At 36.6% G+C, this 27,021-nt stretch overlaps 2 protein-coding genes across 2 annotated transcripts in view; both read left to right on the plus strand.

The window, feature by feature from the left end:
- The first annotated feature begins 1,866 nt into the window (after window positions 1-1,866).
- NRIP1 (nuclear receptor interacting protein 1) overlaps window positions 1,867-27,021 on the plus strand; it is a 55,103-nt gene continuing 29,948 nt past the window's right edge. Inside the window, exon 1 of the mRNA XM_062206644.1 lies at window positions 1,867-1,956. The gene's annotated coding sequence lies outside the window, so the exon portion shown is untranslated. The remainder of the gene's footprint in view (window positions 1,957-27,021) is intronic.
- Window positions 1,873-27,021, plus strand: part of SAMSN1 (SAM domain, SH3 domain and nuclear localization signals 1) — a 548,989-nt gene continuing 523,840 nt past the window's right edge. The window contains exon 1 of the mRNA XM_062206648.1: window positions 1,873-1,956. The gene's annotated coding sequence lies outside the window, so the exon portion shown is untranslated. The remainder of the gene's footprint in view (window positions 1,957-27,021) is intronic.

Here is a 27,021-nt window from a genome sequence, read left to right on the forward strand (position 1 = left end):
TATTCCCCTGCCCCACATATCCCTCTTAGAATTGCTGATAGAATTTATAGGCAAAGCTTGATTTGAGTCCAAGGTCTGTAATTTGAGGCCTGTCACTTAGCCAGCCCTGCTTAGTGTCTGTTTCTCCTCTGTAAAATGGGAGAATGCCTGCTGCTCATTTCACTGAGTAATGAAGATCAAATAAGGTCATGTCCGTGAGAGTGCTTTATAAACTGGTAAAGCATGTAGCTTACATAATGCTTGTTCCTATTCATCTGTTAGATCTGCCTCTTTCTGTTTGTTAGGTCGCTGGTGAGGGTAGCATGACAGCCAGAACTACCTCTGTAATGTGTACTGCCTCTTAGGATTAAGTATTTGTTTTATACTTGCTCTAGGGAGTGGATAGTTTTGCATTGTTGCTGTTTTCATCCTTTAATTTATTTTGTTTGTTAGTAAAGTAGTAATATATTCATTGTAGAGAGACTAGAAAATAGAAATCAACAGAAAACTTAGCTGTCTAGATGCAAAAATGTGTTTTTGTATAATTTTAAAACAAAAATTTAATTATGTTGAACATGTCTCTTGTTTTTATTTGACATTTAATATATCATTCCATTTAGCTTAATTTTGTTAGATAATATTTTAATGGCTATAATATATCATAATTTATTTAATTAGTTTTAATTATTTTATTTTGACATTGAATGATATTTATAAATTCTTCTGTTAGCAATACTATGAATATCCAAATATTTGTATAAATCCTTCATAGGTTATTTATTTATTTATTTTTGATGATAGGGGAAATCTTGGGCAAGTATTACATCAAAGAACATATAACATTGATGAGCATTTGACTTTTTTTTTTTACAACTTCATTGAATTTCAATTGATAAGTAATAAACTGCACATATTTAAGATGTATACTTTGATATATTTTGACATATATGTACATCTGTGAAACTATCATTGCATTTAAGCCAACATCCAGGGCTAGCTGTTAAACCTAGCAGTTAAGATGCCCACATTGTGTATCAGGGTACCTGGGTTCAAACCTTGCTCTGATTCCTGATTCCAGCTTCCTGCTACTGCAGATACTGGGAAGCAGCGGTAATGGCTGAAGTAATTGAGGTCCTGTCATCCATGCAGAAGACTTGAACTGAGTTTCCAGCTTGAGGCTTTAGCCTAGCTCAGTCCTTACCATTGCAGGCGTTTGGGTAGTGGGCCAAGAGATGAGATCTCTCTGTCTCTCTCTCCATCTCTTTTTCTGCCTCTCAAACAATTAACTAAAAGATAACATCTATATGTAATCCTTCCCTCTTAAATTCTCCATCCCCAGCTACCCCACTGATCTGTTTTCTTTCACTATTAATTAATTTGCATTTTCTAGAATTTTATGCAGATGGAATCTACAACTGAGAACGTTTAGTAAGAGAGAAATTATAACTTTTATTTTCCTTCCTTTTTTCTTTTTTGGAAATATACCTTCAGGAAGATTTAGAATTTTTTGGCTGCAAATTGATTGAATTAATCTGATGGAACACTCTTAAGATGAAAAAATTTACAAAGGTTATTAAGTACATCCTAGCAACCCTAAGCCTTTTTTGTAGTTTACTTTGTTGAAGAATCTACTTTTTATCAGTTAAATAATTGTCTTATCTGGAACACAAAAATCTGTTGCTTTCCTTTAACAAAACAGTATTCATAAAAGCTTTGTATTTCCCTGTCAGATGACTTAACTTTTGCATTAAACTTGAACAAGAAAAGATTCTTGAATACATTTACTGAACTTAGAAAAGGTATTCTAGAATCTGGCTTGGAATAGTTGCCAAACTATCTTTTTCCTTTTCTTAAGATGCATACTTGACTAACGCAGGACTGGGGAATCTGAAGACTCCAGATGACATCAGAGCTTCTTTTCAACAGCCTTCTCAGTTTCCTTTCACAGAAAGCAGAGGCTTAAACCTTGGAGTGACGGTGAGAATATTTTTTTGTTTATTTCTTCAGGCTTAATCATTATGATTTTGATATATTTCTGAAAATTCTATGTTACAGAGTTATAAATTATAAATTATCTTATTTAATTATAAATTATAATCATCAAATGTGTATTATGTGCTTTTATCAATGCAAATTATTTCATTGGACTATTGGTTAAAAATAAGATACAGTCCTACTTTACGGAACTTACAGGGAAAGGCTAAATGTAGATAAATAAATGTAGTCAAATAGTAAAAGATTAAAACTTCTTAAGAAAAGCGCAGCAGATATTCTTGAGAGTTAAATGTGTAGATTACTTCTGGTTGAAGAGATTGGGGAGCTTAAAAGAAGAGATTATATTTGTGTTGATGGTACTTACTTTTACCAGAAATCAGAGAAATTGGATAGTTAATACAAAATGTGAAATAGCAATCATTTCAGATAAAAATTAATTATATAGTATCTTGAGGAAATGTGGAAGGGTTTTTGGTTGTTATGAGTTTGTTATGGTATAGGTCAGTGATTACTTCTGGAATTATGTGAAATGGTTACTCCTCCAAGGCAAAGACTATATTAGCATTTTTGAGAAGTGATACAATAATTGGTTTAAATCAACACCACTAGGTGCGCAGTGCAAGGAGAGAGCAGAGTGAGTGGTTAATTCTAGTTGGATTAACACTCCTGTTTTCTAGTCTTTCTGCAACCTAAGTGAATTTGTCACGTCTTGTTTGTCATGCTGGTTTCTGAGCAGAGGCAATCCAGGTGAACTAGGTAAAGGCACAGGTAACTGCAAAAAGGCGCAGTGATTGGTTATTCTTCTCATAATTAACTGTGATTAATACCTCTTTCAGGTATTTACCTGAAAACTCTGATCAGAAGAGAGAGCAGTTGGAGCATCCTGAAATTCTGGGTGTTCTAATTCACTAGGATGTTTCAAAAAGAGCTTGGGAATTGAGCCAAATTTGCACTTTACCTGCAGGCATAATATGGTTGTCACAGTGATAATACCTAATCCTTTTTCTGTATTATTTTGGTTATATTAAGAAAACTTAGCGATGGGGTTATTTTAATCATTCCACTTAACTGCTTTGGCTTTTCTTGTAATTTCACCAAGAAAAATCTCTAAAACATTACTTGTCAAAAACAACTGTATAAAATTGTTGTTAATTCTTTGGTTGCTCTGCATTTTTTTTTTACAACTATTCATATATTTTTACCTCTAAGTTAGAATTGTAAATACACTAGACTTTTATTTAGAAATACTAAAAATTCTTTTATTCAGCTGTAATTATGTGTTAAGAAATGATTGATAATCTTATATTTGCTTTCGCGGGGTCGGTGTTTGGGACCTAGCAGATTAAGTTACTTCTTGCGATGCCACATTGCATAGTGTAGTGCTGGTTCAAGTCCCTGCACCTATGTTTCTGTTTCTGATCTGGCTAATGCTTCTTTGGAAGCTGCAGATAGTGGCCCATGGGCATGGGTCCATATTACCCACATGGAAGACCTGGATGGAATTTCTTTTCCAGCTCTGACAGGGGTGTTTAGGGAGTGAAGAAGTGGATGGAAGATTATTCTCTGTGTGTGCGTTTTTCTTTGTTTCTTTTATCTCTCTCGCTCTTATTCTCTGGTTCTCTTTCAAATGATGAAATTTTTTTTAAGTTCATGGAAGATTTAAGCAATAAGTTGATTTTTAAAAATCTTTTATATTTGGAAAAATATAGTTGATATTGAACCCTGTTTATCAACTTTTAATTTTTTTTTAAAGATTCATTCATTTATCTGAAAAGTAGAGCTACAGAGAGGCAGAGGCAGAGAAAGAGAGGTCTTCCGTCTGCTGGTTTACTCCCCAGATGGCTGTAACAGCCAGAGCTATGCCAATCTGAAGCCAGGAGCCAAGAGCCTCCTCTGGATCCCCAGCATGGGTGCAGGGGCCCAAGGATTTGGACCATTCTCCACTGCTTTCCCAGGCCATAGCAGAGAGCTGGGTGGGAAGTGGAGAAGCTGGGACTCGAACCTGCGCCCATATGGGATGCCGGCACTGCAATGGAGACCTCAACCGCTGTGCCACAGCACTGGCCCCCTTTTAAGTTTTATAAAAAAGAACATTATAACCAGGCATACTCCTGTTAACACTTCTGCCCCTCGCTCCGTGTTATAGTTTGTTGTTCTTAATTTTTCAGCATCCTTGTTTTACTGAGTAATCAGAATGGTAAGCAACAATCACTCATGGCATATGAGTAAATATGTAAATGAGTTATTCTTAGACATGATCAAAGATTTTTCTTTCAGATTAAAAAAAGTTATTTAGAAGGCACAGTGAAAAACTTTGAAAACATAACACTGTATTATTAGTGGAGATTTTCTAAATTCAGATATTCAAAAACGATTTAAGATTTTAAAAGGGAATATGCCAAGTTTCTGTTTTCTAAGGTCGTTCTTCCTTTGAAATGAGGAGCTCATGATCAGTTAGTTGGGATATGTTGGGTCAAAGTATATAAATTTTTTTTTCAGTACCCTTCCATTAGCCAGTGGATTATGTCTCCAAGAGGGAAATCTCTGGTATGTATCTCAGGAGACTACTAGTTGACAGTTGGAGATTCTCAACTAACATGCTTTACTGTAGTGTAGTTTGTTACACGTCCCTATTCTAAAAGTCTTGTTATACTTTTAAGTACAGTAGTGTCCTTTTGAATGAAAGTCCAAATAAATTATTAGAAAAATGAATTTGATTAATTGTACTTTGAAACCACATAAAGCATGAAGTGCTTTTTAGTGTTTCAGACCAGATTTCCCTTGCTTACTTGTTAGCTTCCCCTTTTGAAAGAAATGGAAGTCATTGTAGGTAGTAACTAACAAATTCGTGCTTTATTTTATTTTATTTGACTCCATATACTCTGTATGCTTGCTCATATCAATGTGTAACATTTATTAGCTAATTTTGATGAAACTGATGTTACAAAAGCAATGAATAACTTGGATAGAAATAGGTAAATTAAATGTAAACCAATTTAGCTTAAGCCCCCGAATATATCAACTTTTTCACTAAATGGAATTTTTATTGTTGTATGTCATAACTTTTGACTGTGGAGTGTTCTTTACTGTACTGTTTTTTGTTTTTTTTCCTAGTTTGAATTGTTATGATTTCAACAGATGTCTTGAAATTCACTGGAAGATTTTGTTAAAACTTTTGTGTTCAACAAACAAATATCTGTAAAGATACAAAAATGGACAATAAAGAAGGCTAATTTTTGTAAAGTAGGCATTAATAATGCCTTCCCCAAACTTTATAAAACTCTCCTCAAAAGTACAGTGGTCCCCTCTTAAAGCACAAATAGTATTAAACCATATATATAACTGTTTTGTTTAGTGCATGCATTCTATGATAAAGTTTAATTTAGACATCTAAATAATTTGACAATAATAATAAAACAGGACAGTTATCATAGTATGTTATAATAAAAGCTATGTGAATATGATGTTTCTCTCTGCAGTCTTACTGTGTAATTGTGCTAACATGGGTTAACCACAGATGATTAAAACCGTGGGAAGTGAAACCATGGTTAAGAAAGACTGCTGAAATGTATGTTGTGTTTAAAATAAAAACACTTTGTAAACAGTGTTTAAAATTATAAGTTTTTAGTGGAACAGTGGTACTACTAGTGAAACCAAGGTCGTCTTAGTTGGAATTAGTTGCCATATATCAACTTGGCTTTGTGATGGGGATATCCCTGACTGGGAAACTTGGCTATGAAAATCTGGATGCTTGGCTCAGAATTGTTAGTTTTCAACATTGCTTCCATTCTATCCATTTTTTTTTTCATTTTTTAAAATTTTACTTAAGTTATACAAGTCAAGTTTCATATATTTCATACGTACAGATTTAAGAACGTAGTGACACTTCTACTCCTACCCGCCCTCCTGCACATGCTCCAGCCTTTCCTCCTCTTCCCTCTCACATTCCCACTCCTAATTTTTACAAAGATCTATTTTCAGTTTCCTTAATGGTATAGTTAACCCTGCGCTAAGTAAAAGAGTTCAGAAAGTGGTATGAAGAAAAAAAACACTGTTCCTCAACGGACGAGACAGGGCTTTAAACAATCATTGAATCTCAAAATGTCTATTTCATTCCAATTCATTACATTTTAGGTACTCTATTACTTAGATCCGGGAAAACATGCAGTATCTGTCTTTTTGTGACTGGCTTATTTCGCTAAGTATAATGGTTTCCAGTTGTGTCCATCTTGTTGCATAGAACAGGATTTTATTATTTTTTTTTTTTTACAGCTGAGTAGTACTTCATAGTGTATATACACCTTAATTTCTTTTCCAATAAACAGTTGGTGGACAACTGGGTTGATTCCATATCTTAGCTATTGTGAATTGTGCTGCATTGAACATGGGGGTATAGATAAATCTTTCATATGCTGATTTCTTTTGGTTTGGGTAAATTCCCAGGAGTTGGATGGCTAGATCATATGGTAGGTATATATTCAGATTTCTGAAGTATCTCCATACTGTCTTCCACATTGGCTGCTCCAGTTTGCATTTCCACCAATAGTGGTCCAGAGTACCTTTTTCCCCACATTCTTGCTAGCATTTGTTGTTTGTTGATTTCTGTATGAGAGCCATTCTAACTGGAGTGAGGTGAAACCTCATTGTGGTTTTCATTTGCATTTACCTGATGGCTAATGATCCTGAGCATTTTTTGGTCTCTTGGTCATTTGAATTTCCTCTCTCGAAAAATACCTTTTCAAGTTCTTTACCCATTTCTTAACTGTATTGATTGTTTTGTTGTTGTTGAATTTCTTGAGCTCTTTATAGATTGTGGATGTTAACCCTGTATCAGTTGTGTAGTTTGCAGATATTTTCTCCCATTCTGTCAGTTGCCTTTTCACTTTGCTGAGTGTTTATTTTGCAGTGAAGAAGCTTCTCAGTTTGATGTAATTCCATTTGTCAATTTTGGCTTTGATTGCCTCTGCTTCTGGGTCTTTTCCAAGAAGTTTTTGCCTAAGCTGATGTCTTTCAGAGTTTCCTGAATGTTCTCTAGTAAATTAATTATATCCAGTTATAGATTTAGGTCTTTGATCCATTTTGAATGGATTTTTCTATAAGGTTTATGGTATGAGTCTAGATTCATACTTCTGCATGTGGAGATCTGGTTTTCCCAGCACCATTTGTTAAAGACACTGTCCTTGCTCCAGGGATTGATTTAGCTCCTTTGTCAAAGATAAGTTGGTTATAGATGCATGGATTTATTTCTAGAGTTTCTATTCTGTTCCATTGGTCTACAAGTATGTTTTTGTGCCAGTTCCATGCTATCCACTCTTAATTTCTGTTCTGACAGCCAGTCATGGCAGCCCTGTCATTTCTTATCTAGAGCTCTTGTACTGTTGAGCCTGTTTTAGTGATGTCCTTATTCCAGTCTATCACAGCTGGTAGGTTTTCCTACAACTCTAATTTATTTGTGTTACTTCTCTGATCAAAAGTAATTTAGTGTTTCTAATAGCATAATGACTATACGAAACCAATGGCCTTCCTTAATTAACCCTAACTTAGAATGCTAAACATTAAGTAACATTTCTTCTGAATTTGATCTCTTTTAAAGTGTTGACTCGCCTTAAGTCTCTTACTTAATACCTTAATTGATATAACTAACATAATTTAGGGAGGAAAATCCCTACTAAGTCTCCAAATCAACTCAGGTTTTTTCCTATTCCCTGGAAGGTTTCAAATTAAGTGATTAAAATAATTTTAAAATGTGTTGATCCAACTGTCAACTCACTTTCTCTTCTTACATAGACCTAGGTCTTTTTCATTGGAAGTAACTGTGGTGAACCCGATATTCTCCTTGAATGCTTGCTACATTTGCCCTTCAACCATGTGGCTTGCAGTTTGTAAATATGAAATTGGTAGGATTTTAACTAGAGTTTCTTATGCATTTTATTTAAATAACTAAAATTTCCCCATTCTGGCTTAGAGATACACAAATTTATTTTCAAACACCATTTATTTCCTTTTTTGTATTTTACTTATAGAAAGGTTGTTACAATCTGTGCAGGCTTCTAGCTTGAAGCTTTATCTCCTGCTGTTGCCACCTCTCTACCTCCTCCTCCTGCCATACTGCAACCTGTCCTCCAAGCTAATGCTTCTCAGACTATCTGCAATGAAGGACCAATTTTTGTTTGCATGTTTTCATTTCACTTTCTTTTTGTAATTTTTATTGTTTTTAAAAAGCTTCTTTGTACAACAGATTGGAAATTAGGAAAAAAAACCACACAGAATAGTAAGTTCAAACTTTCATCATTAAATTCAGTGGACGTCAGATGAGTCTGTCACATTCTAGGAAAATTTCTATTTACTGTCGATAAAGTTTCTAGAAGTGTGGCTGCTGTATTTGCTTGCTTGGGCTAATACACCACCCTGTAGCTTTTTTTCCAACTGGCAAAGCCTTGTTTATTCCTAGACTTGATTCTCATGCCTCCTCTGTAGAATTGTCTTTATTAAGAATAGTGCCCAGTGTAACTGGGCTCACAGGCAAAACATGCAGATTAGAAAGCCCCTTTTTCTTAATCTCATAAGAACTTTCCCTATTTTGACCAAAGATTTTGAAAACTTTCCTTAGAAGGGAAAAGTTGTAGTCTGGCATTCAGAAAAATTGCCAAGTTCAAAATGAGATCAAATTAGAGTAAATTCAAAAATAGGAAATAATGCAGAATTTCAAAATTGGTATTTTAAATAAACCACCAGTTCAGTGTATCAATATATTAACTTCATGTCCTCTTAAACACAGCTTTGGATCTTATTTTGAAAGTGACCAATATATAAAAATGGCCAATAAAGTTATACACAGGTCTGGTCTTTAGTAATGAAATTTAGTTTTCTCTGAAATGGTTTAGTTTGTCAAGGAACAGTTGGATTGACCACCACCATTTGGTGGCAAGGAGGAAAGAGACCACCTGTGTACTTTTGGCCAAATTTAATTGTGGATTATGAATGGAGAACATTGTGAATCACTTTCTGCCTCAGGTGACCTGCATTCTCCGTCTTGTGGGGCATAGTGTTAACCCCACGGTGGTGGTGTTCAGTCATGATCATGGACTGTGGGCCGTGGGCCTGCTTGGTGTCAGTTGCTGCATGGTTCTGAGAAAAATAAATTTATGAAGTAAAAATGAGAAAGGAAGGAAGGAAAAAAGGAACAATCCTCTGACTTGTCATCTAGTCTTTTTCCCCAAAAATCATTCTTTCAACACTTTTTCCACCTAGTTCATGCCTTCTTTTTACTAGGATCTATAATGTTGATTCTGTGTTTTCCTTACAGCCTTGCAAGCCTGGTAAGGGCTATTTTATCACTTGATTATACTGATAGTTTCAGTTTTTACCATAAAACAAGTTAAAATGAACATTTGTGAATTTGCTACTTCTTGAATGGTAAATTCAGAATAATAGTGACTATGCAAAGATTGGACATAGTTCATATCCTCCTCACTCTAATAAAATAATTCTCCTCATTCCCCACCTGTGTCTTGGATGTATTTCTACACAAAGAACACTGTTTATCTGGCATAGTTGTAGTGGAAATCCTTGAAATTATGAAGTAGACATTTTAGTTGGCGACAACTAGAATAGCACTTCATGACTGTTTACATCAGTGGATCAGCAGCAGTTCTCAGATTTCTTGTTCTCAGGACCCTTTATATTCTGAAATTACTAAGAACCAAAGAGAGCTTTTATTTATTTATTTATTTATTTATTTTTTAACTTTTATTTAATATAAATTTCCAGTGTACAGCTTATGGATTACAATGGCTTCCCCCTCCCACAACTTCCCTCCCACCCGCAACCCTCCCCTCTCCGGCTCCCTCTCCCCTTCCATTTGCATCAAGATTCATTTTCAATTCTCTTTATATACAGAAGATCAATTTAGTATAAAGATTTCAACAGTTTGCACCCACATAGAAACACAAAGTGAAACATACTGTTTGAGTACTAGTTATAGCATTAAATCACAATGGACAGCACATTAAGGACAGAGATCCCACATGAGGAGCTAGTGCACAGTGGCTCCTGTTGTTGACCCAACAAATTGACACTCTAGTTTATGGCACCAGTAACCATCCTAGGCTCTCGTCATGAGTTGCCAAGGCTATGGAAGCCTTCCAAGTTTGCCGACTCTGATCATATTTAGACAAGGTCATAAAAGACAGAGTGAGGATAGTAACCAATGATCCTAAGAGTGGCATTTACCAGGTTTGAACAATTATACAGCATTAAGTGTATTTAATCTTTAGACCTTATAAAAAAGAACCAAAGAGAGCTTTTATTTAAAAGAATCATATCAACCATATTAGAAATTTAAACTGAAAAGAATTTTAAGCATAAGAATGCACAGGGATGTACTCCGTTCTCATCAAAACAGTGACAGATACAGAGGATATATCACAAAGTTTATAGGGAGTGGTAAGTATTTTGTTGTAAAACACTTCGTTTTTTTTGTTGTTGTTGTTTTGTTTTTCATAATATACGTTTCCATGAACTTTCTGAAGACCTCTTATATTTGGAGATTTCAAATTGTTTTTCCACCAAAATAAACTTTACGTTTTTACATTCCATTTCCCATGAACTTTTTGAAGTGCCCCCACATAGCCTCTAGACAACCTCTCCTGATTAGCCATGAAAGAAAGATAACAAAAAAGCAGATGATAATTTAGTATTCTGAGAGAAGTCTCAACCTCATGGACCTCCTAACTGGGTCATAGGAACCCTCTGGGTCTCTGGACCACACTGTGAAAACTGCTACTTAAAGGAATTAACTTGTTTAAAGAGCACAAAATATTCTGTACTTTTATTTCAACAATGTTGTAATCTAGATTTTGTTTGTAGATTATGTTTTTTTAAAAAAAAATTATGAAGCTTCTCATGTTACCCACCCTTCTATTAATGTCTAGACATAGAATGTGCTGGAACTTTACCATTGTTGTCTTGGCAGCTGTAAGACAGAGAGATGCTTACTCGAGGAGAAGTCATTTTATTTGTGGATACGCAGTAAGGTCATTCTTAGTTGTGCCCTGTCAGTAACCCTGGCTTTCAAGTCATAGCCCTTTTTACAATTTGTGAACCTCCAAGTGTTGCTCCAGTGAGGATTCTCCCTGCTCCAGGTCTTAGAGGTTTAGTCATTTTCTCGGAATAAAGTGGGCATCCTCCTTGAGGGGAGTGAATTAGCTTCCCTTTGAGTTTTCCTTCTTCTCTCCTTTGTGTGACCTTCCCCTCTACTTGCCTCAACCTGATCCCTGATGCTGGCGCTCCTTTTCTGAGAGTACAGTCTGCTCTCTGGCAGATATTTCCTTGGCCCTAGTGACTCCTGTTCTTTTTCACTCCCTACCCTCATACTTTGGCTGATACTCTGTTAAATTCTTTCTGAGGTCTTAGCAGGACAGTCAGTCTCCAGAGTATTTGACGACTCTTCAAATTACACAGCACTAGGTCTTCCCTGAGAGTTCTGGGAATGTATAGTGTACCTTTCAGCTGGATGGGAATACCAAGATGGATGCTAGTTCAGTCTCTTGATTCACTCACAGCTGAATATTCTTTTAACTCGTTTGTTTTATTGTGTGATGATGTCATGGGGTTAGCTGGAATTAATATCATAATGAGTGATAATCTAGAAGCATTTGTGCCAGTAGAATGCTGAGGAGTTTTTATTTTTCAGTTCTGTGTCCTAAGCACCGTAGGCACGCAATAATGTTTACTGAGTTAATTTTTTTCTCATTAGTGTTAGATGAAACTCTTAGCTCCAGCAACCGCTCCATGGTTTAAACCAGAAGGCTCTCCCTTATAGCTAGGAGAAATAAGCCATCACACTGCGCTGCAAGAGTGTATGCTATTGTCTTGAGAAGTACAAGCTTTACCTAATAACTTAATGAAGATTGCTATTCAAAATGTATAAAATTCAGATTTCAAACAGGGTCCCGTTCTGACTCTCTTCCATACCTTTATAGGAGTTACTGATATTCTCGAAACTTTGTATATTTCAACAGTGTTTTACAAACCTAGGCTGGAGACACAAGAATTGTTCTGATTTAATGGTTACTATTCAATAACACACACCTTTATAGAACTGTAAGTATTTATGCTTCACAAATTGCTTTCTGAATATTCAAACCAACCTTCCTGTGTTCAGCGATGTTGTTTTCTTCAACTCTTCTTGCCCCAACCCTATTTTGACCATGATTTTTTTTTTTAGTGTAACTGGTCTACACGGTCTTGTCTTTTCTAAGCCATCAACAACTCCACAGCTTCTGTTTTTTTGTTTTCTAGTATGCTTCTAATCATACTATTGCCTACAAACCTTCTACTTCCACTGCCCACCAGATAAAGGCCATCTCCTTGGCATGACCTTGATTCCAAGTCCTTGGTCCCACTTGCATTTCCAGCCTAATCTCTGTCACTTTGGGACTATCTCCCTTCCTGTATCACAATCAGTTCTTCCCTGCCTTGGAGTGCTATTTTGGTAGCCCAGATTGGCTGCCACTCCCTTGTGCCTGGAGAATCTGTACTGATTCCTTTAACTACTACTGACCACCACCTACACATACACATGCGAAGTAGAAACAATAGTTGCAGCCAACTCTGTGTTCCTAGAGCACTTTCTGCATATTTAAGTCATAGCACTTAATGCAGTATGTACTTTTATTCCTTTCCCCCTGGTGACTAAAGAAGAAATTCACATCTACTGTATACACTCTTGTTTTTATCCATTCACTAGGTATTTAACTTTTTTCTTGTCTTTTTCAAGAAAGTAGATACAGAATTCAAGTGCGTAAAAGTGTAGCTGTTGTTGCTCAGTATTTATCTTGAATTTATTTGATCTTTTTATAAAAGGGAATAATTTGCAGCCTATTGTACCTTGATTATCTCCATACTTAACATTAATACTCAAATTTAGAATCGGTTATTACATACCTGATATCTGATAATGACAAACCAACATTTAGATGGAGACATTGACTTTAGAACATTGCATTTTAAGTATTACAGCTGTTCATTGTTTGCTGAGAACTAGGACTGTTTTGGCTTTTTGTTCTAGAATAGTGATTTTAAAACTTGCCTACAGTAGCCACTAAATTAATTTTGAGGCCATTGCTAGGAAAGTGTCTTAACCTCTTTTCTCTTGCTGTAACAAAATACTTAAGATCTACTAACTAATAAAGAAGGGGAATTCATTTATCTTATGGTTCTGGAGTCTGGGAGGTTCCAGAGCATGGTGCCAGCATCTGTTAGACATCTGATGAGGACCTTCTTGCTGCATCAGAGCATGGCAGACAGAAGTACGCCAGCTCAGACTTTGTAAGCCCCACCTTCATGACTTCAGCTAATCTTAGTTACCTCCAAAGGGCCTCATCTGCAAACACCGCTGTCATATGAATTTGGGGATTAAGTTTCCAGTTGCATGAATTTCAAAACCATAGCAACTCTCCACTAGCATTAATACTTTCTCCTAGTCCTTGTATTGGAAATGCTAATACCCAATTATAAAATGTCATGCTAATTTATTAAAACATTATTTTATCTTATTTTGGTTATGTTTATTTTCCACTTGTCTAATGATTTTCCTCCTTCTCCTAATAGCCTATTCCCTCATGTTAGCAAGGAGGAACGTAGTAAACGCGTCGTACAACTTACCCATGTCAGTTTCAGTAGGCTATATGCAGTGTCCATGAAGTGACTTAATCAGCTAATAGCTTATTTTTTTTTAAATAAGATTTTTTGAGATTAATGTTACGGAAATATATCCCTAGTGTTAGCATGTCACTACTACAAGTCTAAAAGATACAAGTAGAGGTTAAAATTTGCATTTACTACACTAAAATATGGTCGTGAAATAATAATTCTTTAATAAGCACAACAGAAGGGTTGTTTACTTTTGAGAACTAATAGCTGCCCCATCCTTTGTGATCACTTGTTTACATAATTTGTTATGAAAGAATGCTTCGAGGTGAACCATCTCTCCAGAATGCTTGTGATTTGTGCTGTTTCGCTTGGGAAGGGTTAATAGAAGACAACATCCTGTCAAAGACCTTGTTTTTAATTTTGCTTCTCACACTGGCACAGATCCTGCTAAGAGCAGCCCAGATTAGTTCAGAAAACCTTTGAAGAGATTTAAGATGTCCTTCAGCCAGTTTGAAGGTTTTTGTCTTGCAAATCCAGTACAAGGGCGCCTGCAGGCATCTCGACCCTTGCTGTGCTGCTGATGCAGCTCAAGGTCACACTAACCCGCCCTGTGACATTCAACAACAAAAAAAAATTATGCGGTGAAACTGCTTCAGCATTCAGCCAACCAACAACTTCCTTCGTGAGGAACTCAGGAAGAAGTCTTTTTTCCCCCCTCTTTTTCTTTTTTTGGGGGCTCTGTGAATTTTTGCTGTAGGAAATAATCCCGGATTTCTGGTGTGTGTGATGACAAGGTCATTTCTTAATTAGAACACATGTAAAGAACAAAGCTAAATGGCTTCAAAACAGCTTTGTAGTTGATGGAGAGGATTTAAATTATTTAAAGAGATAGTCACCCATGTATGATGGAAGCTGAATTTTAAAGGCATTAACTCTTTCATTCCTGTCTGCTTCTGCTTCTTTGGAATTCCTTGTCTGACTTTAGAGAGTCGATTTGAAACTTAAGAAAATTTATAGATGCTTATTTTTGCAAAAGGGTACAAAACATAATTTATAAATAAAATTTTGGCTAAACTTTTAAGGAAGTTTTCGTCCATCTCATTTATTTCTTGGAAATTTTATCAAATAGCTTAAGTTAGGAACCAGAGACTCCCTGTACACTTTTCCTTCTGGCAACTATGATTTATTTATAATGTGTGGGAGAGGGGTGAGCAGAGTGCTTTTTTATGGCCTTGCCTTCTCTTTCTCATTCTTACCCATTTATGCTGTAGAGGTCTGGTGGAGTGATTTACCCCTGCATCTTTAGAAACTACAGCACATATTCAGGTTCTCAACTTGCAAAATATTAGTATAGAAGACATGCATTTTTTTCTAAGGAAAAAATTATTTTGAAATAGTCTTTTAAGAGAGTTGTTTCTGAACTTACATGACATCCTAAGGCATAGTGAAACCATGTCCTTAAACACATGATGGCCATCCTGGATTTGCTCTCCTTTGACAGACTTGTTTCCCAGTGTAGTTCCTCCCTTGTTGCCTGGAGCCACAAGTACCAAGTACATCAATTGGATAGAGACCAAGTGAGTTGGCTTGCTCTCTATTCTGGAGCCTTAATACACATCACCTTTGCAGGATTGAAGCAGAATAATCTAAGAGAGTGATTTTGTGGTTGATGTTTACATATTTATGTTATATATCACAGTTATTTCTTCATACACAAAAATCACATCATGTGACTTCAGTATTATGATATTAGCAAAAGAGTTTTCTTAGAATTCACAAGCAGTTGCTTTTTCAGATGGAGTTTTCCTTGTAAAGGTGACTGAGATAGAATTAGGGCAAGCACTTTACAAAATGGATAGTATTTTAAATGTGATTATCAAAAGTGAGATTTTGGATTTTGCTTGTCACACTTAAAACATTGAAGTTTGAGGGTATAATATAATAGATTTTATAAGAAGAATTTAGAATTAACTAGATTTACTGTTCTGAAGGATTTTCCTCCTGTCAAAAAGCAATTTCTTTGGGTCCATGTAAGAAAGAGTATGTATACATTAAGATAGATATCTTTAGGAATGAGTATTTTAAAACATTTCAGCTTTGCAAAAAGAAAGTGTTGGAGGGGAAATCTCTATGCAAGGAAGTAGTTGGTGTGATTCAGTGCATCCTGCCCTTGCCTGGAGTCTGGTATGCCCTCAATGTTATGTCTGACCCCAGCTCACCTGCTAGTAATTTCTAATTTACTGTCCTAATTCATCGATTTGTTATCACTAATTGTTCTTCATTTACTTCTGTGTAGTTTCCAGTACCTAAAGGGTTGAAAGGTTGCTGTAATTGGCACCCGCAGCTGCTCTTTCTTTTGACAGGGGATAATTTTGCAGCCTGTGCTTTGTGTGACAGCTGCCTAATTGGGCATTCTCCCCTTGTAGCAAGCCTGCTCCTCCAGCCTCCCTGCTGACAAATGGTGGTGGATTATAGATGAGGACACGCTGACCCATTCGACCTTGCTGAGACAGCGGGGAGGGGCCTCCTGCTACTTGAGGGAAGCTTTAGGTCATTTAGAGGACAAGGTCATGAGCCAGGTGGAGAAATGACATGATATCACATGACAGTAGCCTGATGACATGGTCAGTGTGTCAAGGACAAATGCATCAGTATTGATTAAACATTATTGCAATACTTCATTGAATCGCTAGTATTTCTTAATTATTCCTACTGATTTTTTAAAGAAGAGAGTACAGCATGAAACATGTATTTTCACAGTGCTAAGGCAATTATTTACAGGAAAGCAGAGCTGATTTAGAAAGTCTCCTAAGAAGTTTCTTGAATTATTTAGATTATTTTGTTCTTAATTATTATGTAGTTTGCACCCCTTTGACTATTAACACTTACCAAGAGTTGTTTGAAAATTAAGGCAAGTGACTTAAGATGAGGTAATGTGTGATGTTAAAAATATTTAACAACTTCTGGTATCACCCTACTCGTTGATTGGCATACTTTTTCATATTTTGAGTAAAGGAAAAATAAACCAACTGAAAATACCCGATTGAAAGGAACCTCAGAATTCTAGATTTATGAGATCAAAAGTATAACATTGCACTGCCGTAATTATAAAGTGTTAAAGTGCTTTTTAAAACATTTTTGAGAACTGCGACTGTTTTTAAGTAGATGGGACTATGCTTAATGTAAACACTTAAAGGCAAATGGAAATCTCATGAACAAACTTTCATATTATTTCTGCATGCTTTTCTTGAAGAACAAGACTTGAGCTATTCTGATAGATTTTTAAGTGTGAAATCTTAAGAATCTGTTGAGTTTATTAACCCTATGTAATTACTAAAAAGTGAGTTCATGTAAACTACTGGAAAGTACGATTTAGAAAAAAGATCTTGTTTTAAAAACATTGAACAGTTCAGTGCAGAGAATACTGATCATAATTCTCATTTCTGGAAAAACAATTGTTACTGGATGCTATTGGATTTAAGACCTCAGTTCAACAGGAGGTAATTTTATACCGCTGAGATAAAGAAAAAAAACCCACAAGGAGTGGTAAAGTGTGATGAATTATTTCACTGGAGTAGACATGTCTGTATTTTCATGGCACCTGCGTGTGCGTGAGTATGTTTAATTTTGACTGAGCTGTGCATGTGTTTAGCTGCTCTCAAACCCTGACTCAAGCTTGGTGGAGGTTTAATCCTGTGCCCTTGTACACGTATACTTGATTAGTAGTTGTGGTTATCTCAGCAGAAGATATACCGCCCTCCTCCTTGTATTGGTCGGGACCTGGGCATTGGGGAGTCAAAGCAAAGGAGAAAGAAAAGAGATTTTTACATTAGTATTCCATGAAAGCCTTACTGTCTGCAGAACAAATTGATTGCTCCGGTGTACCTGTGCTTGGCACCACTGCTGTGAAAGAAAGGTAGGGCTGTAATCTGTTTTATTGTATTACATATTGTGACACTCCAGGAATATTTAACATGTACTCTTTCTATGGTTCATGCTGTAAGTCCTAACTAAAGAAAGGGGAAATAAATGAATGAAAAGTATGCAAGAGCAATGGGCTACAGCTTTGTTTACTTCAGTCCATGAGAGTTCATTCAAATAAGACAATTTTGCTGAAGGCGTCACTGGGAACGTAACATGATTGATAACGAAACCCTGTAAAGTGCTCTGAGGCACTAATCGGCTTCACTGCTTGAAGTGTTTCGGGCAGAGATGACATTCAGGCTAATATTTTACAATTTTAACCACAGAATGAGAGAAGCACGTAGGTGTTACGGACATAATTAGTTTGGGAAATTATTTTACATTATTTTTCATTACATCATATTATTAAAGGTCCTATGTGGCATGGAGGATACGAAGAAGATTTTCATTCAAAAAAGAAAGAGATATGAACTGCATCATCTTAAACTATGTTAAGGAAATTAAGAAATGTGTTATTTACTTTAGTCTTTCACTAGTTTTATTTGTGTAAACATTGTACTGTTTGATTTCTCTTGTAGGAAAAGAAATTGCAGTGTTTATTGTCTTAGTATTTTTTTTTCTTAAATTCTGTGAATGTTTTTCAGATAGATACTTGTAGTATACGGTTTGAGAATGCTTAGTGTGGACTGAGTGTTTTCATATTTTACAAAATGTGAAATCTCTGTGATTAGAGTTTGAACCTTGCCATTTTCAAGCATTCTTGAAGTGTGGGTGTAGCTGCACTTTTAAAGTTGTATGTAAATCTGTACTGTAAGGGGAAAGAAGAGTCCCTCTTGTCCAAGCTTATTGCCACATGTGACCTGGCAGGTGCCCTTTGCCACCGCTGTTCCCATCCTGATCCCTCAATTATAATCACAGCACTTGATTAAAAAAAAATAGGAAGCAGAACAGCTCAAATACAGTAATGAAATTAAAGTTCTGTTCCTTTGTTTGCTTCCATATTCTTGAAATATATTACTTTACAAAATTTTTTAGGTTATATTTCACTTCCATTTAAGTATGTGTGTATAATTTGTTGTATATACTGATTATGTATTATAAAGACATCTTGATGCAGATTCTTGTAAGCTATGATGTTGGGCTAGACTTGCTCACAGATACTTACATGGAAAATGGGCACATGGAGAAGCATTTTTAAGCATATGTTAATTACAAATATACCAGATCCTGACATAAAACAGTGATTGAAATTACCTATTTTAGATCACGTTATCAGTAAAGGAAATGAGATGTTTGAAAGAACTTTTGAACTACATGACAAAATTAAGATTATTCAATGTTTTTGATATAATGTAGTTATCATATTTATTAGTATTGCATTTATACACATAGTTGTATGGGAGATTTTTCTTACTGAAAAAAAAAAGGATCAGAAAACATACAGGAAAAATAAACCTTAGAACTAAGAATCAGAATGTTTTATTTTCCAAAATGAATCTTACAACTTTTTTTAGTTTTATTTTAGTTTTTAATTTTATGATTACATTACCGTTTTTGAAAAATTTGAAATCTTTTATTCATTCAGAAGAAATACTTTGACACCCCCTTTTTTTTTTTTTAAGATTATTTATTTGAAAGGCAGAGTTACACAGAGAGAGAAGGGGAGAGAGAGAGGTCTTCCATCCACTGGTGCACTCGCCAATTGGCCGCAATGGCCGGAGCTGCGCCAATCCAAAGCCAGGGGCCAGGAGCTTCTTCTAGGTCTCCACATGGGTGCAGGGGCCCAAGAACTTAGGCCATCTTCCACTGCTTTCCCAGGCCATAGCAGAGAGATAGGAAGTAGAGCAGCCAGGACTTGAACTGGCGCCCATATGGGATGCTGGCACTGCAAGCAGTGGCTTTTCCTGCTGCGCCACAGCGCCGGCCCCAGCCATATATTTGATAGTTAACCAAATAATACAGACAAAATAAGGGTGTGGGGTGAAATACCAAATAGAGAACATTGATATTTGTATTTTATTTTCTTGTTCTTTTAGCTCTTTTTGGTCGAATAGCTTGTTTTTAAAAGACAGCACTGTGTTTTGTTTACCAAAGTTTCTACAGTGTAGCATTGTACCTGAGGTGTAATAGCTGCTCAGTAAATATTTGTTGACCATTTAGGCAAATTATTTAGAAAATCCAAGACAATTGTATGCTTTCTTTAGTCGGATCTAGGTACTTTAAATTATGGAGAAAACCAAATTTGACACGTTGTTATGATGGGTAATTTATGCCATGAAATAGGTGACACTTCTTTAATCTCAGTTGGTGAGCAAACCTTTTTCATTGTTTTGTATACAACTTTAGCTAGGCTCAGACTGGAGTTCTACAGTAATAGGAACCATAGAAATTAGTTACTATAAAGGGTTCATTTAACTGAAAAGAATACTGGGTTTTAGACAAGTTGTTACTTAGCCACTATTGTAAAACTATTTAGTTCCTGAGCAGGACTAAAACATAAATTGGCTTGCTTTTTAATTTTTTTTTTCTTACAGGAGCAACTCTGTTTAATTTAATGCTTCTAAAATATTAGTTTTTATGTCAGTATTAACCAAATTTTATATTTGTAACCACAGGAAAATCTAGTTTATAAGCAGTAGAGTGTAAATCACAGCAAACTGATATTGTGCATGTGTGTTGCCTATGTGTACCTTTCTTGGATTCCCTTCTGTGAGTGTAGGCCCAGTATGTGTTGTTTTTTTTTTTTTTTCTATCAAGGATGGGTGACAAAGTATTGGGTATCACCAAGAAAGATATAAAAAATTCAGAAAACTTTATCTATTAAATTATAGGATCTGTATTGGAATAAATTTGTGAATAGCATCAGTTTGTTGATATTTAATCCTATGGTAGTGTTTTCTGTAGTAATACAGTCATTGCTAGGCCAAGAAAGGAGACAACCAACTGAAACAATGGAGACTACCAAGGGAGAATCCTAGGTAGGCCTCAGCTCATTCATGGATAATTGAATGCTGAAGTGTGAAATTCAAGTAATGTTTTTAATTCATATTGCTCATGGAGAGATTAGACTTCAAGCAGTGAAGTTGGAGTTTACATGTATGTCTCAGCAGTACATGTCAGGTGGGTATCCATCTTGAAGACTGAGAAAGTCCACCCAAAAACCCAATGCCTAGTTCAAGGGGCTAACACAACTAGCCCTGAGCTGAGATCCGTGACTAAATTTTATTTCCAAGGTAGAAATAAACAAGGAACAAGACACACTGTCAGAAAGCCAAACTGATCAAACGTGAAAGCAGTGGGGATATGACTGGGAGACTTGGCTGTCTTGTGTGTAAGTTGTAGCGGTGGCAGGTAAGCTACTTCTAACCCTTTCCTTCTTATGAGACCAAAAAGAATTCCCTGATCTGGCTCTTTAGTTCAGCAGTTGGGTGAAGTTCACAAGCAAATTACTGAACTTTGTTGTGGTATAGCGTGTGAAACTGCTGCCTTCAATGCCACTGTCTCAGAGGCCTATTTGAATCCTCGCTGCTCCACTTCCAATTCAGTTCCCTGCTAAAGTCCTGGGAAGAGCAGCAGGTGGCCCAATGTTTGGACCACTGCCACCCATGTGGGAGACCCTGATGAAGCTCCTGACTGTAACTGCAGCCTGGCCCAGCCTTAGCCATTGCAGCCATTTGGAGAACGAACCAGCAGATGGAAGACTCTGTCTTTTCCACTCTCTCTATAACTCCAACTTTCAAGTAAATAAGTAAATACATTTTTTAAAAAATTACCAATCCCCTCTAAACCACACTTTCTGCATCTGCAAAATCAGGATTGTAGTATCTATCAGGTTTTCCATATATCCATAGGTTATCATGGGGATTAAATGAGAAGACGCATGCATAGTGCCTGGAACATTTTATATATATGGTATATATATGGTCATTATTCTTTTGAGGAGTTTGTAGGAAGCCTTTGAGACTTGATTAGGTAACCATAATGTGATACAGTAAAGCTCTTTGGTTATTTCAAAGTCAGAGATATGACTTTTCCATCTTCTATATGTAGTATGGTGCTCTAAATCCTCATTCCTATTTTTTACCTATTAATTTATTCTCAGATTATAATCTAAGAAATGATCAGTGACTTTAATTTGATTCTCCCAAAGTATCTATTCTTGATCTGTTATGTTATTGGCTTTCTTAATATATGTTTCAAAAGCTGTGCTTAATTTTCAATGACTGCCTTTCCACCTAGAAGTGTAAAATGTCTTTTTAAAGATTTGTTTATATATCTATGTATTATTTATTTAATTTGACAGGCTGTGTGACATGGATAGCAGTGGAGAGAGAGAGAGAGAGAGACAGAGATTGATTCACCCCTCGATTGGCTGCAAGATCTAGAGCTGGTCTAAACTGAAACCAGGAGCCTGGAACTCCATCCAGGTCTCCCACGTGGGTGGCAGGGGCCCAAGTAGTTGGACCACATCTGCTGCTTTCCCAGACACATTAACAGGGAGCTGAATTGGGCATTGGAGCAGCCAGGACTCAAACCAACATTCTGAAATGGGATGCTTGTGTTCCAAGTGGCAGCTCAACCTACTGTGCCACAACATCAGTCTATAAAATGTCTTAAATAAATCGTGATTCTCACTTTAGAAATATAGTAAAAAACAGATAAGGTAAACCTTTCTCAAGATGCCACTCACAGTTTCATTTTTTTTTTTTTCTCTTTTTAATTAAAAAGTTTCTGGGCAATTGCAGATTTTTTTTCTTTCTGAGGATCTTTATTTGGGAGACTGCGGTGATCTGACTGTGTAAGTGTGAATGCCAAATGAATTGCAATTGCTCCATTGTTTTCTCTGGAAGGCTGGAGAGGGAGGAATATTCAGGATGCCTTATGATTTGGTCTGAATTTAAATAAAATTTTACTTTTTAATAGAGAGCATTTGTAATTTTAGGTGAAGTAAGCTTGTTACTTGAAAATAAGGATTTTCAGTTGTATTATAAACATGTTATTTAGTGTACATGGTAATTGTGTTTGTATTTTCTATTTTTTTTCTGCATGTGAAGGTGTACTGTCAGTTGTTTCCTAGTATTGTGTGTGTGTATGAGTACATAGGGTATTTTAGAAACTTCATGCAAAAATGGAATTAAAAGATAAGGTCATTTTGTTGCAGAAATTTGATATGTGTAAAGTTCTTTTTATAATATGCATTTTCCATGAGCTTTCTGAAGACCCCCTCTTAAATCATTATTCAGACAGAAGCTAGGAATATGTATGAACATGTATTTGTTCAGCAAGAATTCACTATCTCAGATGTGCCCATGGTAAGCAACGTAGAAACGGTCCTGTCCATGGACCAATGATTACAGAGTATTGCTAGAGGACAGGTTATAAGCAAGTATAAAAAAGCAGTGAAGCGTCAGCGCTCTGGCGTCACTTGTAAAGCTGTCGCCTGCAGTGCTGCCAGCATCCCATATGGGCGCTGGTTCGAGTTCTAGCTGCTCCACTTCCAATCCAGCTCTCTGATACAGCCTGGGAAAGCAATGGAAGATGGCCCAAGCCCTTGGGCCCCTGCACCCACATGGGAGACCCAGAAGAAGCACCTGGCTCCTAGCCTCGGATCGGAGCAGCTCTGGCCTTAGCGGCCATTTGGGGAGTGAACCAGTGGAAGGAAGACCTTTCTCTCTGTCTCTCTCTCCCACTGTCTAACTCTGCCTGTCAAATTAAAAAAAAAAAAAAAAAACACTGGGAGAAATTTATCTTAGAAGGTGACATATAAGCTGAGTTGAAGAAGGTAGCTGTGGAACTGGCCAAGAGTTGATCCAAAGGAGCTTTTCAGAGAGGAGAAAACATAGAGGCCTGTGGGCAGGAAAGCACTACCTGAGTTCTAGGACTGAAGGAATTTCTTTGTAGCCAGTGCTGTGCTGTCCATTACAGTAGCCATGAGCCATCTGTATAAAATAGACGCGAACTTGCAGGTGTAAACCATCTCAAGGAATTTCATATTGAGTTCATGTTAATTGCTTGATATTTTGGATAAATTGATCTAAATATACTGAATTATTTCCCCACGGAGTTTCAAGCCTCGTTCCCTCTAGCCTCCTCTTTCCGCTTGCCTGCTGGTATCTCGGGCTATGGAGGTTCGGCTCACCTCGCGTTCCAGCGCTGGTGCGTTGAGTCTGCCGCTGGTGTCCCGAACTTGGGCTCCCACGCTCTCCACGCAGGTCCACTGTGAATCACTAGTTCCGGAAGAGTTTCCTCTGCTGTTTCATCCCCTACTCTTCCTTGACCCTGCAGTATCTCCACTTATATTAAACTTTCTCTCCCCCCAGACTAAGTGTGCTCCCTGCCTATTCCGCCATCTTGCCGCCTCTCTATACTGAATTATTTCTACTTTTCTTTAAACTATTAAAAGCATGACTACTAGAGAATTTAAAAATTACATTCATGGCTCTCTCCAGTTCTGTTGGACATCACCTGATGAGCAAGGGACTACATGACATGAGATAAGATTGGTCAGAGTCACTGGAACCAGTTAATGCTGGGGCTTCTAGACTGTAGAGAGAAAGTCAGACTTTCTTCAAAGTGCAATAAAAACCATTATACATTTTTAGCCATGGGATTTGTCTTGTACAAAGAGCATTGGCTACAGTTTTGAGACTGTTGGATAGGGGCGAATTGGGAAACTAGTACAATAATGTACACATAGAGCTAAATCAATTATCAAAACAGTTGTCAAATAGTAATGTAAAAACATTGTCTCTGTAATTATCAGTGAGTTTCTTGAACTTATTTGATAGAAATTCTTAAGTTACAGATACAGGCTTTGGTCGAGGTTTATCTGTATCACTGCTTCATCCATATTCATAGATTATTAAAATTCTTACAAAATTAAATCTTTGCCATCCTCCCAGAACACTGTAATTTGCAGAACTAGTAATATTTTAAAAGAATAAAATAAAATAGCTTTGAAGATTTGAAAGACTTTTTACAAAGCTGCAAGATTTCTTAATACTTTGGGGCTCCAGTAATGATTTGATGATTTGTTGGAAGCTGTTGACATGGATCTCACAGGACTATACATTTATTTCTTAGGAGACTTCCATCCCAGATTTAAGAAACTTTATCATCCATTCCAACCTCTGATCCTTTGAACTGTTCTCTGCAGTAGGATTTGTTCTCTGTTTTCTAAGTGAAGAAATTTAGATTGAATAAATTAAGCAAGCTGTCCAAGTTAATACTGGTAGTCAGTGACCTACTGTAGGCTAAAATTCAAATCTTTCAGGTACATATTGGAATTTCTGCTTATCTAATTGCTCCTTTTATGTACTGTTCCTTTTTTGTTCCTTTTATGTATGTATTTGTATGCATGTAAAATAAATTTTCCATTTGTTTTTGTTTGGATGACACTTTACTTGTAGAACCACCCTTTAATTTATATGAAATTAGAATAATTACTTGGCTTTTTATTATTACTTATACAACTCTGAAATGGTACAAAGTTTTCTGGGCCAGCTGTGTTCCGAAACTATCACATGAAAAATACCAGAAATAAACAATCCATCAGTTTAAATTACACCCATTCTAAATTGCATGTTACCTTTTGCCATGCTGTTCTGTCCCACCCACAACATGAGTTACTCTTTTATCCATTGTATTCAGGCTGTGTATGCTACCTGCTTGACAGGTACTTTGTAGCCATCTTAGTTGTCAGATCACTGTCACAGTGTAGAGCTTGTGTTCAAGTAACCTTTATTTTACTTAATTATGTCCCCCAAAAACAAAAGTAGTGATGCTGGGAATCCCAATTTGCCAAGGAAGTTATAAAGTTCTTCCTTTAAGTGGAAAGTCTGTACGTAATAATAAAAAAACATAATGTGATGAGATTGCTAAAACCTATTATATCATTAAGGTGCCTAATTTATAAGTTAAACTTCATCACAAGTATGTATGTATAGGAGAGACTGTATGTAGGATTCAGTACTACCCATGCTTTCAGGCATCCGCTGGGGGTCTTGAGACATCCCTCCTGTGGGTGAGGAGGGACTACTATTTTGCATAGTACTGAAAAAACTCAAGACATGTCGGTATGGTTTAAGTTGTTTTGCTTTGTTTTTACTTTAGAGGGAAAAATAAGACTTACCTGCTATAAAATTTGTTTTTACTTATGAGTATTTAAAGCATACTAGTCATAAGCTAAATGCTTTGAATACTTTATTTCATTAAATCTTTGTTATAGCCCTGTTAAGAATGTATTATTATCCCCAGAGTGTCAGAAAAGTTGTAAGGATCTGAACTAAGATTCAGAGGCCTGACTACCTGACTCTAAAGCTGGACCTGTTAGTTTCAGTATCTCTGTTGTGCAGTAGTCACACTTGTCAACAGTATTTTTCACTGTAAAAAGCAAAGATCATTTGGAATTCTAATCAAAAGTTACAGTTTTTAAAAAATCATTTCCTAGTGAAATTAACATTGATTCATGTCTAATCACTAGCAAGGTTGATCGTTTTTTGGTAAACAGCAATTTTATTCTATTTAGTTGGAAAATAAGAAAAAATATCAGGTAGTACTCAAGGATTAAAGTCTGGGAGTTTGTTTTTAATTCTTATTTTCATAAGCCAAAGGAGAAAGAAATCAATAGAATTATTACAACTCAGCAGTATCATATGATAAAAGTACCAAGTGACAGTAAAATATATGACTATAGGCCGGTGCTGCGGCTCACTAGGCTAATCCTCTGCCTGCAGTGCCGGCACCCCGGGTTCTAGTCCCGGTTGGGGTGCTGGTTCTGTCCTGGTGGCTCCTCTTCAGTCCAGCTCTCTGCTGTGGCCCAGGAAGGCAGTGGAGGATGGCCCAAGTGCTTGGGCCCTGCACCCACATGGGAGACCAGGAGGAAGCATCTGGCTCCTGGCTTTGGATCGGCGCAGTGTGCCGGCCGTAGTGGCCATTTTGGGGGTGAACCAACGGAAGGAAGACCTTTCTCTCTGTCTCTCTCTCTCTCACTGTCTAACTCTGCCTGTCAAAAAAATATATATATATGACTATAATATGTGGTTCTACTTTAGATTTTAGATTCTATTAGGAGTCAGAAATACCAGATACTTCATATGTGATACTACTAAATAGGAAATTAAAACATTCACAGTAAGTAATGCAACTTACTTCGGTTCCCACATAAGGTTTGTTTTAGGATAGGAAAGATGCTATGCTAGGTAGTATAAAATTTTTTTTAATATTTTTTTTTTATTTGACAGGTAGAGTTATAGACAGAGAGAGACAGAGAGAAAGGTCTTCCTTCTGTTGGTTCACCCCCCCAAATGTTGCCACGACTGGAGCTGCACCGATCTGAAGCCAGGAGCCAAGTGCCTCTTCCTGGTCTTCCATGCGAGTGTAGGAGCCCAAACACCTCAGCCATCCTCCACTGCTTTCCCAGTCCACAACAGAGAGCTGGACTGGAAGAGGAGCAGCCGGGACTAGAAC

Source organism: Lepus europaeus, chromosome 2, assembly GCF_033115175.1.
Source record: "Lepus europaeus isolate LE1 chromosome 2, mLepTim1.pri, whole genome shotgun sequence".
In the NCBI taxonomy this organism is placed as follows: Eukaryota; Metazoa; Chordata; class Mammalia; order Lagomorpha; family Leporidae; genus Lepus; species Lepus europaeus.